This window comes from Larimichthys crocea, chromosome XXIV (assembly GCF_000972845.2).
Source record: "Larimichthys crocea isolate SSNF chromosome XXIV, L_crocea_2.0, whole genome shotgun sequence".
Lineage (NCBI taxonomy): Eukaryota > Metazoa > Chordata > Actinopteri > Sciaenidae > Larimichthys > Larimichthys crocea.
In genome coordinates this window covers 11,618,842-11,634,354 of record NC_040034.1, presented here as the reverse complement: position 1 = coordinate 11,634,354, position 15,513 = coordinate 11,618,842, and the positions used below count along the sequence as shown (strand labels likewise).

The 15,513-nt window shown below is 38.7% G+C and overlaps 1 long non-coding RNA gene across 1 annotated transcript in view; it reads left to right on the top strand.

Annotated features, from left to right (window-relative positions):
* Positions 1 to 683: 683 nt before the first annotated feature.
* Positions 684 to 15,513, top strand: part of LOC113744586 (uncharacterized) — a 44,977-nt gene continuing 30,147 nt past the window's right edge. Inside the window, exons 1-2 of the long non-coding RNA XR_003461669.1 lie at positions 684 to 852; positions 3,111 to 3,164. This is a non-coding gene — a long non-coding RNA (uncharacterized LOC113744586). The remainder of the gene's footprint in view (positions 853 to 3,110; positions 3,165 to 15,513) is intronic.

The window sequence follows — 15,513 nt, the reverse complement described above, 5'->3', positions numbered from 1 at the left end:
AAAACATCCAACCAACAGTCCTCAAAATAATTAAAAATAATAAAGCGAAAAGCAACAAAACATTAGAGAAGCTTGAACCATGACATAGTTTTGCACTAACTAATGTTTAATAGACTAATTGTTTCAGCTGCACTTTTAGTTTAATTTATCCTCGTCATACTTTGTCATACAACATCATACTTACATAGGCTCTTTATGTATTTTGTATGTTAATAAGTACGAGTACCTCATATTTGTAATCAATTTATAGTAGTTAAGTTACATTACACCACTGATGATGTGTAAAGCACAACACTAACACAAACAATACTTTTCATACTGTTTTCATAATGTTTGTGTATAGATTAATACTTCTTTTGTTGTTAATTTTTGTCCCGTCCATAAACACTGACAACAGATTTGATTTCCACCATGTTAAAGGTCGCAGAAATGTCTTCATTGTGGAGATGAGTTTAAATAAATCTTAGTGTTATGCCAGAGGCAAGACTGTTTTGTGGCTATGTAGCTACATTTATTATTATGTAAGAATGTGGTTACCTTTGGGGTGAAGTTTCCAGGAATATTTCTGCTTTTAATATCACTGGAGTCATGGTGGTGCATGTAGGTGGAAGGTCTGTGGGTCTGTGTCAGACATTTCTGCTGTAGGTGGTATGTGTGTCTGACTGTCATCTCCTCTTTACAGGTCAGGCCATGGTTTAGCTCTGTCTAAACACAGCCAGCACTCAACCTGAAGCCTATGCCGTCTCCTCTAATCTGCTGACTGACTCTGTATATAGCAGACCATTCAGTTCAGGAGGCAGAGAGGTACCAGGAGAAGCAAAACAATGTAGCTGAGAGGCTTGGAGATGACAGGTACAGCAGTACAGAAGAATCGCTATTTTTTTAAGCAGAGGGCAAGCACTCAGTGGTTACAAACACCCACGCACAAATATTTTAGTGCGCAGACAAATATTTTTGTGTGTAGGTGTTTGTAACTGTAACGCACATACACAGACAGAAAGTCAGAGTGAGAGGGGGAGAGCACATAGAGCATATTTTCTATTTTCCATGCCCTGGGCGTTAGACATACCAGGAGCGACAGAAATCTAGCCAAGTGGGATAAGATCATAAAACTGCAAGGCACTCTCCTCTCATTTTCAACTAAATGGATAAAATGGTGTCAGCATGTTACTGCGAGCCCCTCAGGAAAAAAATACTGGCAGGCCTATAAACTAAAGCAGTTACTCTGTGACAAGACACTGAATCCTTTCCCATCAAGACAGATTTCATTTGAAATGGTGTAGCAATTGCAAAAAATATCAGAAAAATAAAATAGGGCTGGGAAACATTAACAGAATATTCTATTATTTTAATGGGTTTGACAAGAACGCTGAATATCAATTTAATGTCGCCACATTAATCGCTGTAATCTTATTTATTTATTTTTATATATATATATGTACAAACACTATTATTATTATTATTATTATTGTTAATATGATGGCCAAGTAGACAAAGCACTAATTTAATTCTTTATGTAACCTTAAAAAATGCAATCTATATACAGCGTAAGCTAAACAAAGGAATGTGTTATGTCCTTGTTGTTTGTGAGGTATACTGGCCAGTGGAGCAGAGAGCTGGCTTACAATGCAGTTTTGACCAAGCCTCCTCTATCACACTTGGTTCTTTTGTAAACACTGTGTTACAGCAGGATGCAGAGGTGTTGATAGAAACTCTCTGCCGCATTGTAAAGGAGTGCTGTCTTTAATTTCTTTTTCTCAGTTTTGCTGATCCTGTTCAGATTTCGAAATTTCAATTACTGTTGCCACTTCTCCGTGCTTTATGGGTTGGAATTGTACTGTCAGTTTTCTAAGTCATTAGGCTTTGTGTTAACCTCAGGGACCAGCAGGGTCATGTGTCACTTCATGGTCTGGGCACAGATGAGACAGGAAACAAGTGAAAGAGGGGGAATGAAAGGGGAGAGGGGTGATAATGATAAACTGGATTAAAGGACATCTGAAGGTGTTAAATTCTGTCAGATCGGCTGAAAAGGTGTCAGTTTGCAATATATTCAGCGGTCACAGTTGGTTGAAAAAATCCTTTGATTTCTCATTTCTCACTAGTTTGCACTCAAACATGACACAGTTTGAAATAAAACTTGAACATTACTCACTGTTAAATGGCCTATTGGGTGTTATCCTATCACTAAAAAAACATTACAGACCTTTGCACTATAAAAAAATACATCTTGTCAAAGCATTGGTTTTGTTCACCAGATTTTCTGCTGTATCCTACAATATAAAACACCTGCACCAGTTCAGAAATCCCTCAAATACTTTTCAGCAAGGGACCTGTTAAGCAAGATTATATCGTTCCCATCTTCACTCCTTTTCTCAGATTTTCTGTCATTTTGGTTTTGACAGTGCTGTGCTTATAGCTGTAGGCAAGTTTAAACTCTATGCGCTGGCTCTCCATGAGGCCACACAATTATCTGGAGTCTGATAGTAGAGCCAGAGTCTGACACATTCAGTGTCACCATATTGAGTGTGAGTGCAGGGTGGGAATGGAAGTTACCTCTCGAGAAAACCTCCCCTGAAGGCACAATACAACAGTCGCATAGAGAACAGCATAGTGTATTGCAGCGTAAACTGTCATGTAAGCATGAATTGCTGATAAACAAATCTCACACACACACATTTTCATGAGGACTCATTAACTTCCCATCTTATCTCATTATCAACTTTAGCTAGAGCTGTTTTCTGTTTTACCAAGCTGGATATGATATCAGTGCAATTGTTATTCTGTCCTGCACCATCTGTGCTTTGAGGAAAGGGTTTGATTTGGGCTCACATGATTGAGTGGAACCTGCTTGTCAGAGGGTAGCTACAAAATATAGCTGCATTCAGAGAAGGCAGTACTCCACCTGCATGCCAATCAGTCTGTCAGGCTAATCCCCTCCACCTCCATGCACTCAGACACAAACATGTGCTCTGACTCTCTCCTCCAGTTTGTTTCTTTCACCACACATTGCCTGTAGGTATGGACATATATGTCCATCACAACATCCATTCATGCAATGACAACACTTTCAACTAGGCACTAATTAAATTTCCTCTGTGTGTACTTTGCAGCGTTACAGATAGCAGAATGCTTTGTCAGACGGATTGTCTTTCCTAAACATGGAGGTAAGCTGACACTGACGCTATTTAATGTCTGCTCACTCTAGTATGGCTGCCAGCATTGATTCACCCACTCAAGTGTTGGGTGTGTATGAAGCAGGATTCTGTTTTTCTTTTATTTGCAGTAGCTGACATCCATAAAAAACACTTGTATCAACGAGGAGTGTACTATCTGCTGTTTTTAAAGCTATTGATTTACACAAGAGGAGATCTGAGCAAGGACCTTTGCCCAAGCTTATGATCATCTGTGGTGCTGTGTGCATGTGTAGGAGTGAGTGTATGTCATGCAAGCATGCTCACATGCATCTGCATTTTTTTGTGTGTAAACAACAAAAGCCCGAAAAAAGGGATTTCTGAACAACTATGTCAGCAATAGAAGCTCAGCTATGCACGCAGAAAGCACAAGCCCATTCTCCCAAGCATCTCCTCTGATCTCTATTTTCTCTGTCATGTCAAGACAGTAACAGGTGTCTCACCTAAGGCAAAAACACTGTATCACTGTCTTCCTCTTTATCTCTCAGTATTTATCTATTGTTACAGCTCTCTGGGATAAAGCGGGAACATCGTTGTGAATTTGGTACCCAGGCTATGTCTCTGTCATGCTCCTCCACTGTGCCAACCGTGTAGGCATCTTTGACGCTATAGTTTCATAGGGATTAACCACATGGTGTCGGCTAGCTTGGATACATTCCCAGCAATGCGCCCATGCTGGGCTGGCTGGATGAACAGAAGGTCGGAACATGCCATAACACTGTAATGCTGGGCTGGTGACAGCACCCAGGTGGCGCCAGGCACTGGAGACCAGATCAGGCGCCAGTATCAACCCAGTATCTCACCTGTGTGTGTGTTTAGTGATTTTTATCAGATTTTTATTCATCAGGATATCACACAGTGAGTCCGCACAGTGTAAATCTTTACTGCAAATTGGATTTGATCTGTAATGTCATCCACCACACCCAATGATAGATGTGCGATTTCACAGTGACTGCAAAATGCATCATAGAATGTGGCATTAACATGAAAATGAGACGAGTCCTGAATTATTTTTGAAGAAAGTTGTGACAAACATGCATCTCTTACCTTCTGTTTGCACAGAATGAATCATCATGTTGTGTGTTTCCGCCTGTCCTTTTAGCTCTGAAGCCTCTTGCCTCCTCCACATCTCTGCTCTCTGAAGCAGGTAGTCTGACTGTAAAACAATAGAGCCTTGCTCCCTTGATTAAACACTGTCAGATTAATTTACATCTCAGTACTGCTTGACAGTACAATTTGTGTTTCACAGAAAGCTGACAGCATTGTCTGTCTGACTCCTGGAGTCTCATGCTCACGTACTTGAAATACAATTTAAGTTAAATTCAACAGTTTGATTATAAACAGAAAGAAAATAATATTCTCATCAACCATGCAACATTATGCAGTCCAATCCAGCCACATCCATTCCTCTATTCATCAGCTGCTTACTAAGGTCAGTTTGAGGTTACCGGGGCAGCCAGAGCAGCATTTTTCTTCACAATGATTTTCTCCAGCAGCAATTTACTCCATCTTGGGGCATCCTTCATGTCTCTGTGCTCACGGCTTTCCTCAGGCTTTGCAAATGTTGGGTAATCTAATATTTGCAAATTGGTAATTAATTACCCCTTCATTAGAAGAGATAAAGCTCTGACAATTAGACTGAAGAAAGAAAGCATTGCTCTGCCCAAGATCAGTTACTGTAACGACCTGAGTGGATAAAGTTAATGATGCAGTCAAAACCCTTTCAAAACTGGGTAGACAGTGACATAATGATCCATAAATACACATAAATACACGGCATATGGTTTCTTACCTAAATCTTCTATTTGTATGCTTTCTGATATACAGTAGATTAAGTAAAGAAAGTAGAAATAATTAGCAGTTGTACACAGTATATCTTGAATATTAACTTGTTAATATGGCATGGAAATATAAGGAATTATGTTTAATTTTAGAGATAGATTGTGTCTATTTGAATCCCTCGTTTCTTTATGTTGCAATAATTGGTCACTTAGTCAACCAACAGAAAACTATTCAGCAACTTTTTAATAAAAAAAAAAAACATTTAAAAAATGTAATATTCTTTTTCTTATGCCAAAATTCTCATGGTTCAAGTTTTCTTCAATGTGCTGATTTATTTAGTCCTTTATGTCTGTAAAACAAATATCTTTGGATTTTTGAGATTTGTATTTTATTGACAGAATAATTGATTTGTAATGAAAATGAAAAATGAAAATCTGCATATTCTGCTCTAGTTGACTTGCATTCATTTTAGAGGCTAATATTTCAAATTCCCATTATCTCAAATCTGTATTTTCACTGTTATACATGTGAACATATTCTCTGAAAATTGATCCAGTGGGCCTGTCCAGTAATACGGATTGTTTCCACCCATATGGATTTGAACATACATTAAGATCACAAAACCAACTCAATTCAAAGATCTGAGCAAAATGCAGGTTTCCTAACTATAGTTTCTATTGGAAGGAGCACTGTTCTTGTTTCCTAATTGCCTTCAGTCAGATAAACAGGATGCTTCTAGGGCATTAGACTAATAATAGCCTTAGCACGGTGAAGGCAAACACCACCTGGCAAATGTCACAGCCAAGTCAAGTGAAGTAGGCAAGGACCACATTTACATTGAATCAGCCATAATTGTGTGTGATTGAGGTATTACAGACTAATTGTGTGTTCATTTGTGGGATTCATCCTGTGCAAACTGAACCATTACTCCAGAGAAGCACTTAAGTAAGACAGCATATTTTTTAATTATTTCCTCAACTGCTTGTTTGTTCCTGGAATTACAGCCTAACTCTCATGAAGAGGAAGTACATTTAAACAGTATTCTAAAATCAAACTAATTACTTGAGAAATGGTGGTTGGTCAGACTGACAGGATTTTTTTCTCCTTCCCCCCATTTCTTCTCTGAAACCAGTCAATAAACAATCTGCATAACTTTACCACATCAATATTTAATGTGCCAGCTAAAGGTCTCCTCTCCTACAGGTCGCAGCCAGTCTGGGTTTGATGTTTAGTACTTTGAAATTCGCCACAGATGCAAACAGTCCCAAGGGGTTTTACTGGTGTGTATGTGTGTGCGTTTGTCCATGTGTATGCATAATGAAGAATGTTTGTGCTTAATATTTTTATTGTACTTTCCAAGTCTGCCTTTGTTTGTGTGTCTGTTGGGTGTTTCCACACATCAGAGACAGAGAAACCTCAAAGCCCTCCCAAGCCAGTAGAAACGGTCTGCCTCCTCCTTCAAATTGCTTACAGCCGGTCTATCAGAGGGGAGGGGAAAATATGGGGGTGAATTTTTAACGACAAAAAACAAATGAGCCAACACAGGCACACAATTAGGGGGAAGTCATGGCTATGTGTCGTCTTTAGATGAGCAACATGATGGCCTCTTTACCCCTGGTGGGGGTAAAGCCCTGCCCCAGGAGATGGCTCATTAGGGCTGAGGAGGAGAGGAGAGGAGGGGCTGCTGACAGTCAAAACAGTGGGCGTGGGGAAAGAAGGGGGTCGCTGCCACTCAGGGAGAAGAGGGGCTCAACTTAAGTCCTTTCACAACAAGGGCCATTCTGTTTCTGTGAAAGACATTAGCTCATGGTGGGAAATCATCATGTCACACAAAGGACAGCTGCCATAAGGACTGCATTAAGTCTAGTGCCAAAATATTGCCTCATCAGCGTAGATACTTTGTAGTGTGGTGAACTGTATTGTTTTCATCTTTTTCTAATCTCACCCCCCGTTATGAATACTGTCATTTTATGTGTCTTTACTAATAATAAGTGATATTTTCTGAAAACAGATGTGTCATATTAATATTAAAAAAACACAAAGCATATGAGGAAAAATGACCTATTGGCACATTATTGATCTTGCCAAGAAAGAGATATTATCTCAGCGAAATTCAGAATGACTGTAATATCTTTGTCGATCTGACAATAATGAAACCACTCACCAATTATGCTTAATGAAGTGTAATGTGGAAATGTCTTTTACAGAGTTGGTCTTCATCGCTGATGTAATCATTAGATGATGCATCTCATTAATCATGATATGATCACACATCTTAATTTCATTTGAACTTCGAACGGTGTAAAGAAGTTTCCGAATGACGGAGAACAAAGAAGAATGAGCAGCGCAGGCAGGAACTGTACTGTACATGGATGCTTTATCTGATTGTGAGTGTTACTGTAAAGATAAAGTGAATGTGATCTCCATTACAAAAGCCTTTGTTCTGTGTAGTGCAGCAGCTTTTGGTCCCATTATGGGACTGTACATGTAGCACACTTCTGGGTCCTTAAAAGCTGGAAGAGTGCCACCAGATGGTTAAGAGCAGAAGTGAAGATGCCATTTTCCACCTTGCATCTTTTTTAATGATCCATTACAATGTACTCTATCTGCCAATAATGGACACAGTACTCCATAGCTGGCTAATCACGATAATGCAGCATGTATTCTGTACAAATGTATCTAGCTATGTTCTGGAGGCACACATAATGTGCTCTCTGTGGAAACAAATTTCCCCTTTGGGGACAATAAAATCTATCTATCTTACAGTGCATACACATAATTCAATTAAAAGAAAACAGATACATTTGCGGATAAAAACTACTGTTTATGGACGATATGTGACTGAAAACAAACTACTTTCAATTATAGGTGTACCCTGAGAAAAAAAAATGTTCTTTCAACTTTAAACGGATAATCATTTAATTAATAAATCTGGAGAAAAACATGTTTGATGTACCATAGTCTGGTGACAGTATTTCACCCATCACACCTCACTAGAAATCCCAGTAATATGTTGTTGTTGTAATGGCTTATCCAGAGATTTCCCCATGGACAGCAAGCTCCTGATTTCCTGTTGCTACAGTCATGATTTGTCAAACTTTCTCTTTGAAAATGACCGCCATGTTTTGCTTCTCTGTTGATCAAAGGAACTAAACCCAGACCGATTCATTTGTTGTCTGTCTCTCATGTTGTATTACCCTGCGCTGCTGTATTCCACTAAATTTGCATACTGGATATTGGCTTTGGAACAAACTGGGCTGCACACAAAGTGCTTACAGCTTAATGTCTGCAGCAAAATGAGAATCAAGTAAGCATCTCTAATCCGTTTAACAAAAAGAAGTAGTGTTTTTTTCAGCTAATTAATAATCTTCATTTAGCTAATTAAAAATCCAAATGAGTATACACCAGTGAGTATGTGTGAAGTAAGATTGACAGGAGTTTAGCACTTATATAATCACACCAACCAGAGGCATGTAGAAAGTAACATAAACATGAAGAATAAGGTTTTTAAAGCTTACATTGTGTGCTTGCGTTTTAAGTTGTTTCTATGGAAAGGACCTCTCATAGAGATATTACTAAAGGCCATAAACATCACTGTGGGGATTTGTAAAAATGTAAATTTAAAACATTCAATTTCAGCAATGTACGATGTATGCTACTGACACCTACTGTATATGTAGAATCATTATAACCATATTAGCTCACTATAAAAAGGAAGTGTGTGAGGAGAGGCTTTTTTACATCTAATGGTTGCTGTGAGTCAGTGCACCTCTCTGCATCAACTGTGAATCAAAGCTAAGTGCTATTATCTCTCAGCATTTAATGAACATGCATCAGTGAAACCTTTTATTTATTCATCTCCAGTTTTGTCACAGGGCCTGGCTGGATGCATTAGATCTGACAGGAGTAACTCACTGTGAAGATTCTCACGTCCTTTTACGCATCCTGAAAAATGAAAAATTGTCACGAAATCTACTAGTTTCAAAAGTTCATGTCATTTAACTGATGTGTCAGCGTTCCTTACTGTTCAATAGGCATCTTTGCTGTTTTCTTGCGGTGCACTTTCAAGGACACGTACTGCACGACAAGTTTATGTCTGACACTCTCAGTTCTTGACCTTGGACAAAATGGCCACCATCTCTATCAATCACCAGCTCAACCAAGAACAAGAGAAAATGATGCAGCTAACAACATTATCACAGCACTTGTTCACATCTCATTGATTTGACAAAAGCCATCACTCAGCAGTGTCAGTCACATGCTTCAGTGCTCTATTATAAAGAGGGTTGGGCAGCATAAAAGACCTCAATGATAAGATTTAAAACACTTTCTTTTTACTTTAAAATAGGTTTTGATCCATGTAGCACTTGGAAACATGCTCAGAAACACAAAACAAAAAGATGTTGAATAAAATATCACCATAGTGTTGAACTATTTCCCAGTAAGATGCGTGTGAGCAGGTTCTAGTTACGGCCATGTGAGGGAGGGGTGTGCCACACACCCGAAAAACTCTTTCTGCCTTCCTCTTTATAAGAAAGAAGCTTCAAATTGGCCTGTCAAAAAAAAAGAAAATGCTTTGAATGTTTTGATTAATTATTGATCAGAGCAGGACCTCCCTCCATGCTCCATCTTAACATAAAGGCCACATAGTGCTCGTTTCTCTTTTTTTTTTTTTCTCAGTGGACAGTGGCACACCCCTGCTTCCCTGTGGGATACTGATGTCACACTATTCATCATGTACTATTGAGAGGCGACGAGGGAATGGATTCACCTACGAGCATCCCCAGCAGTGGCTCCCTAGACAGCTTTCCCGCCCTCTCGTCCCCTCCGCGGTGTCCCTGGGGAGGTTTCAATTAAACAGCCCGAATGTTTGGGACATTTTAATCCCTCTTCCACCTCGTTTATCTTTGCACCCACACCTCTAGAGCCCAGGCAGTGGAAGAGTGCATCCGTGGATAAAACCATCTCTCTGTTCACTTTGTGTACTTGTCTTCTATATGGAGATTAGAGGCGCAGTGTGCATGGAATTAGCCTTCTTGTGCCTATTTAATGCCACAAAGAGAGAGAGTGTATTACTGGATTTGGTTGTGACACCACTGTTAATGTGTAGAGCAGGACTGAACATTGTAAAAAAAAAATAATATATATATTATATTATATTATCTCTTTAGTTAGAGAAAACACCTCCCCACAACATGTCAAAATAATATTTTAAATTGGTAGAACTTTTTAAATCAATTTAAAACTTGAACTTCTAATGTGCACATTCAATGAACACATCGATAAAACCCTGAGACAGACAGAATTTTATTCTCTGCCTATGGTAAAGTGCACAATGACTCAAATGAAAGTCGTCTTCTTGATATAACTATTTAAGTAACTGTTATGCAAAGGGAAGCTGAAATAAAATCTAAATTTAGGATGACAGAAAAACAAAAGACTCTCCCCCACACTCACAAAAAAGGTCACGCTACCCTACCTTCAGTCAAAAGAAAAACTCCTCTCACCCGCAATAATTATCGTACAGTCTTAAGTATTACGCTTCAGCAGACTAAACAGTGCAGTTTCTATCTATGGAACATGACAGGATAAAAGCAAACCTCCATTCACACTTGAAATAATTATGAATGTCAAAATAATTGGATAAAATTCTGATTTTAATAAAACTAAATCAGCTACTTTTTGTCTTTCAGTTCAGACAATATTTGCTTCTCCACTTGACAGCATGAGAAGTTCTGTACATGCTACATAAATACATGACTTCATAGAGTTTGTGGGACAATAACAGGATGTCGACACTGTCAACCTGTTTCAACCTTTTCTCAGGGTCATTAAATATTCATGTTTAGATTGACATGTTTGTAAGAGAGAGAGAATTTATGTGATGACCTTTAACAATGAAACTGAATAGGTAATGGATTTTTTAAAACATATGCTAAGCTCAGCTTCACATTTGTGTTTCATAAAAGTGACTTCATTGCTGTGTTCTACATAAACTAGAGATTGTCCCAAACAATCTTTTGTTGGTGATTTTCTGAGAGACTGCTTCTTAATGGTCAATTGATTTGGCCTTAATGGGAGTATTGATTGGGGTGATCTCAAATGTAAATTTTTCATCTGATGTGAAGTCAGACCGAATAGTTGGCATGTATGAGCAGGTCGTGTGTTAAATGTATGTCATTAGTATTTTACTCTCGGCTCCTCACTCAACTGCCAACCAAAGCACAGTCAGATTGGGACTGAAGAAAACTAACCTGAACAATCTGCAATCATTCAGTTTCACAACTATCACCACAGTTTTTTGTAACGCTAATGGAACCAACTTCTTGCTCTTGCTGTCAATGTGCACTTTAGAAAGGTCAAATCATTTTTTGATGGAAGTGTTGGTTTGTTCCTATCCCAGTCCAATCAGGGAGACATGCGCATTTCCCCTGCGCTTTTTAGTATGCATCCCTGCGTAAATCAATACTTAATGTATCTGTTCAGTTCATTTGCACTTTCCAATTCACAGTGGAATGCACTCTTCATTAATGAGAGCTACCTGGCTTAGTGTCCTCAGAAATTTGAACAGCTGCAGCATTAAAAATGACTGAATTTATTGAGATCACACACACACACACACACACACACACACACACACACACACACACACACCACTGTTTAACCACTTTAATGTTGTTAATACCCATTTAAGTCAAAAGGACATAAAGATACCCTGTGGATTATTTTCCATTGCACATTTGGGTGGTTTTTAAATTGTCCCATTCTGCCTTTTAAGTACAAGTATACAATATTGTCTATCAGTGTCAGACTGAAAACCATCTAAAGACAATCAACATGTCTTTGGTAAAGGATGAGAGTGCCTGGGAGCCAAAGAGATTCATCACTCATCAGACAGTTAGGGAAATTTAGGAGCTTAATTTTGTCGTTCCAGGCGGTTGATACAGCCAGTGATTCAACATTGTTATACCAGAGACTGATGTCTCCTCTATAACTGATGTGCAGACAGCAGCAATTCCTCAAGGAGAGGGATGGTCTCTCCTGCTGGAGTTAATGATGTCATGCTGGTGGTTCATCGGACCCTTTTTTTTTTTGTACTACCTTTGTTTATATTATCAATGTAAAGCTGTTTCAGATGAAATATTACAAAACTATTACTGAGAATGATCACCAATCATTTTAATTGATTAATAGTTTATTGTCATTTATTAGGCAAAAATACCAAACATCTGCTGCTTACAGCTTCTAAAGTTCTGCTGTTTTAAAACAATAATGGATAAATCATCTGTTTAAAATAATAAATAATGATGATAAATAAATCATAAGTTTATCATGCAAAAATGCCAAATATTTGCTAGATTCAGGTTCTCAAAACTGAGGACTTGCTTGTTTTTGTTTTACACTTAGATTGAATATGCTGGGTGACTGACCTTTGGTGTGAAAAAACAAGTAATCACTTTGATTTTTCACATTTTTCAATTCTTTATTTTTCTGTTTATGGGCTAAATGATTGATCAGCCAATTAGAAAATATGACCATACTCTCAAATGCCAGTTCATTAGGTAAACATACTGTAGCTGAAAACTATTGTGGTTTTCCAATAAATCCTTTCTTCATAAATGTTATAATGTTCACTTTTTGTTGCAACTCTTCTGGACAGGTATTGATTTCACTGTATGGTCATTTTAGAGGCTTCAGCCTATGGTGCTGTTGAATTGTTTTGCACTGTATTGACAGGTCTTTCTGTTATATAAACCAACAGCACCACAAGTTCATGAAGGGAGGATTTAATGCAGAACTGTTATATTAGACTGCATTTTTTCCCCAACTAAGTGTATGTGTATTAGCTAATGGCAATCATAAGTTGCACCCTTAAATAAAACAAGAAAAAAAACATTATTTGTTAATCGCATTTCCTCAAGCTGATATCTTATAGATAACTCTATGTACATGTATGCATACATTAGACCAGCTTCAGCTGAAAAGATCTGCCGTACAAATCTATTTTGACATTGCCCAGGGCTTAAGATATGAAAGGGGTTGATCTTCATATTGCTGTTCTACTTGTACCTGGATCTCCATTTTAATAGGCTAATTACTGGGCAGCTGGCTCGGTGGCCTGCATGAGCCTCAGTCAGAGGTCTGGCTCTGAATGGGCTGCAGCCTCAGCCAGTAGACTAGAGACAGCTGGCTGTGTAGTGTGCTTTCCAGAGATGTCAGAAGAATCCTTTTCTAATCCTCGGCTCCCCTGCTGGGAGCCTGTTGTTGGAGAGGCATCACATAGAACATATGACAGTGTCGATAAGAGGGACTCCATGCGATTCAGTCAAATTAAAAAAGGATCACTTTGTGTTATTAGCTACCTGTTTGTCAGAATGTTATCGCTTTTAAAACGATACTTATTCAAAGCTCATTTGGTGGCGCTGAATGCGTCTGGCTGTCACTAGGGCTTTCTCAAGAATCAAGTACAGCATTTCATGAAGTGGAGAGGATAGACAGCACTTAGATTTAATAATTTATACTCCTCATCCCAGTCTGGATGAAGTGTGTGTCATTCAGAGGTGTGAATGGAGACACATCTCAAAGGAATTGCTGTTGAATCGCTGCTGGGAGACCCAAAGAAAGAAACGGCTTTCCACATGATTTACCATGAGGCAGATTCAGACGGTGCAGAAAACCCCTCTGCTTCCACTGATTTGTATCATAGGATAGTACGGCATGGTAGTCAAGCGAAGGTCTGTGCCCTACTGTATATATTGAAGACTATAATGTGCAGTTTATTAAAGAAACTGTCCTTTGGTGACCTTTTGTTTTGCATGGATTTAAATGTGTTAGGTTATATTAGCAGTGGGATCCGATAAGCTGAACAGTGAAAGTCAGGGAGCGCTGTGCTAATTGCTCTGGGGCTAGATAAGAATCTTGGAAAAGCTCCAGACGGGAATTATAAGCACACTCAGATTTAACTACCTACACACTGATGCAACTTTGAACACAAGGAGGTCTGACCTGGGAAATATCTGTTTTATATTTTGGCTGAACAGACTCCTGGCTACTGCATACAGAACACACACACACACACACACACACACACACACACACACACACCTGCACATACACCAAGTGGGTGGTAGAATATGACTTTCACCTGGCGGGGAGCAGCATAAATCTTTCTGGAAAAAGAAGAATGAGACCCATCAAGATGAGAGCGATGCCTTTAATTCACTGGTGGGCTTCTGGAAAAGGATATAACATGTTTGATATTCCCAAGAATGATAAAAATAATGCCATAGGCCTTTTATGCTCACGTTCCAGGAGGGGATAGAGGGGAGCAGCTGACTCTGTAACTCATACAATACATGATAGAAGTCCCCTGTACTTCTGGGTTAAGAAAAGTACATGAATGTATAGGAATTATGTCAGAGGAGACCATGAGAAATGTGGGATTTGAACAAGTCTATTTTTCTTTGATATGTCCCCAGTGTTTAAGAAAAGACAACAGAAACGACAGAGAAGCTTTTTTCTGCTTGTGTGTATAGACATGCACAGAGGAGTAAAAATGGCCTGTGTGTTCAGAGAGAGGCTCAGTAGAGTCTGATTGATTTGGCTGTAACAGTGACAACAGGCCTCCCCTGTGTTTCACTCCGCATAATTCTTTGATTAATGCAGCGCATCCCCAAATCGCTTCACTGCAACACGAAATCAAATTAAATCACCTGGATACAATCTGTAATTGATTGGAAATGTCAAAGACGAGGGGGTAATATCATTTATAACTTCGTTCTAGTTCAAAAATGTGGATTAACTGATTTCTTTTTATATTGTGTTTATTTGGACCATAATGCATTTCATCATGCTGCTTGGTGGTATCAGGATGTCACATGTGAAGTATCAGTGGTGAATATCTTTCTTCTTTGAGTGCCTATTTCACATTGACAGATGCCTGTGTCACCGCTTCCTACAGCCAAATTCAGATGTATGTTTCACTGTCGTTGGTTGTTGTGTATGAAATCAGAAGCCACAGATCACTAAAGCATTAAATGAAAGCACTGTACTCCTCTATCCACTTCACAGTGTATGACTTTGTTTCAAATCAATACTGTAAATTATTGAAGGCGTGAGGTGGGGATATGCCAAATGATATTCATTGAAGGGAATCATGTTCCCCTGGGCTGTCAATAAAGCAGTGCATGTTCTTTCACTCCTACTCTTGGCAAGCCTATTGTAGATAGGAAATTCCTACTTTGTCAGATTATATTTTTCATGAATAACAATTACAGACTTTCATAATTCCTTTCATGCGACAGTGTACTGCCTCAGTGATTGATCTTCTTAAATCTGCCTGTTCCTACCTATCCGTGTGATAAGCTGACAATGCACAGTAACAGTAGTAGGTTTGTCTGTTTGTCCTATTTCAGGCTCAGCAGTATTTTTAAAAGTTATTAAAAACTGTGTATAAGGCAATTCCGGGATGTCTTTCAAAATACATTAAATATGTTTGGAAGTAGTTGCTAAAAACATGTAAAAAGACTTTGAACGATAT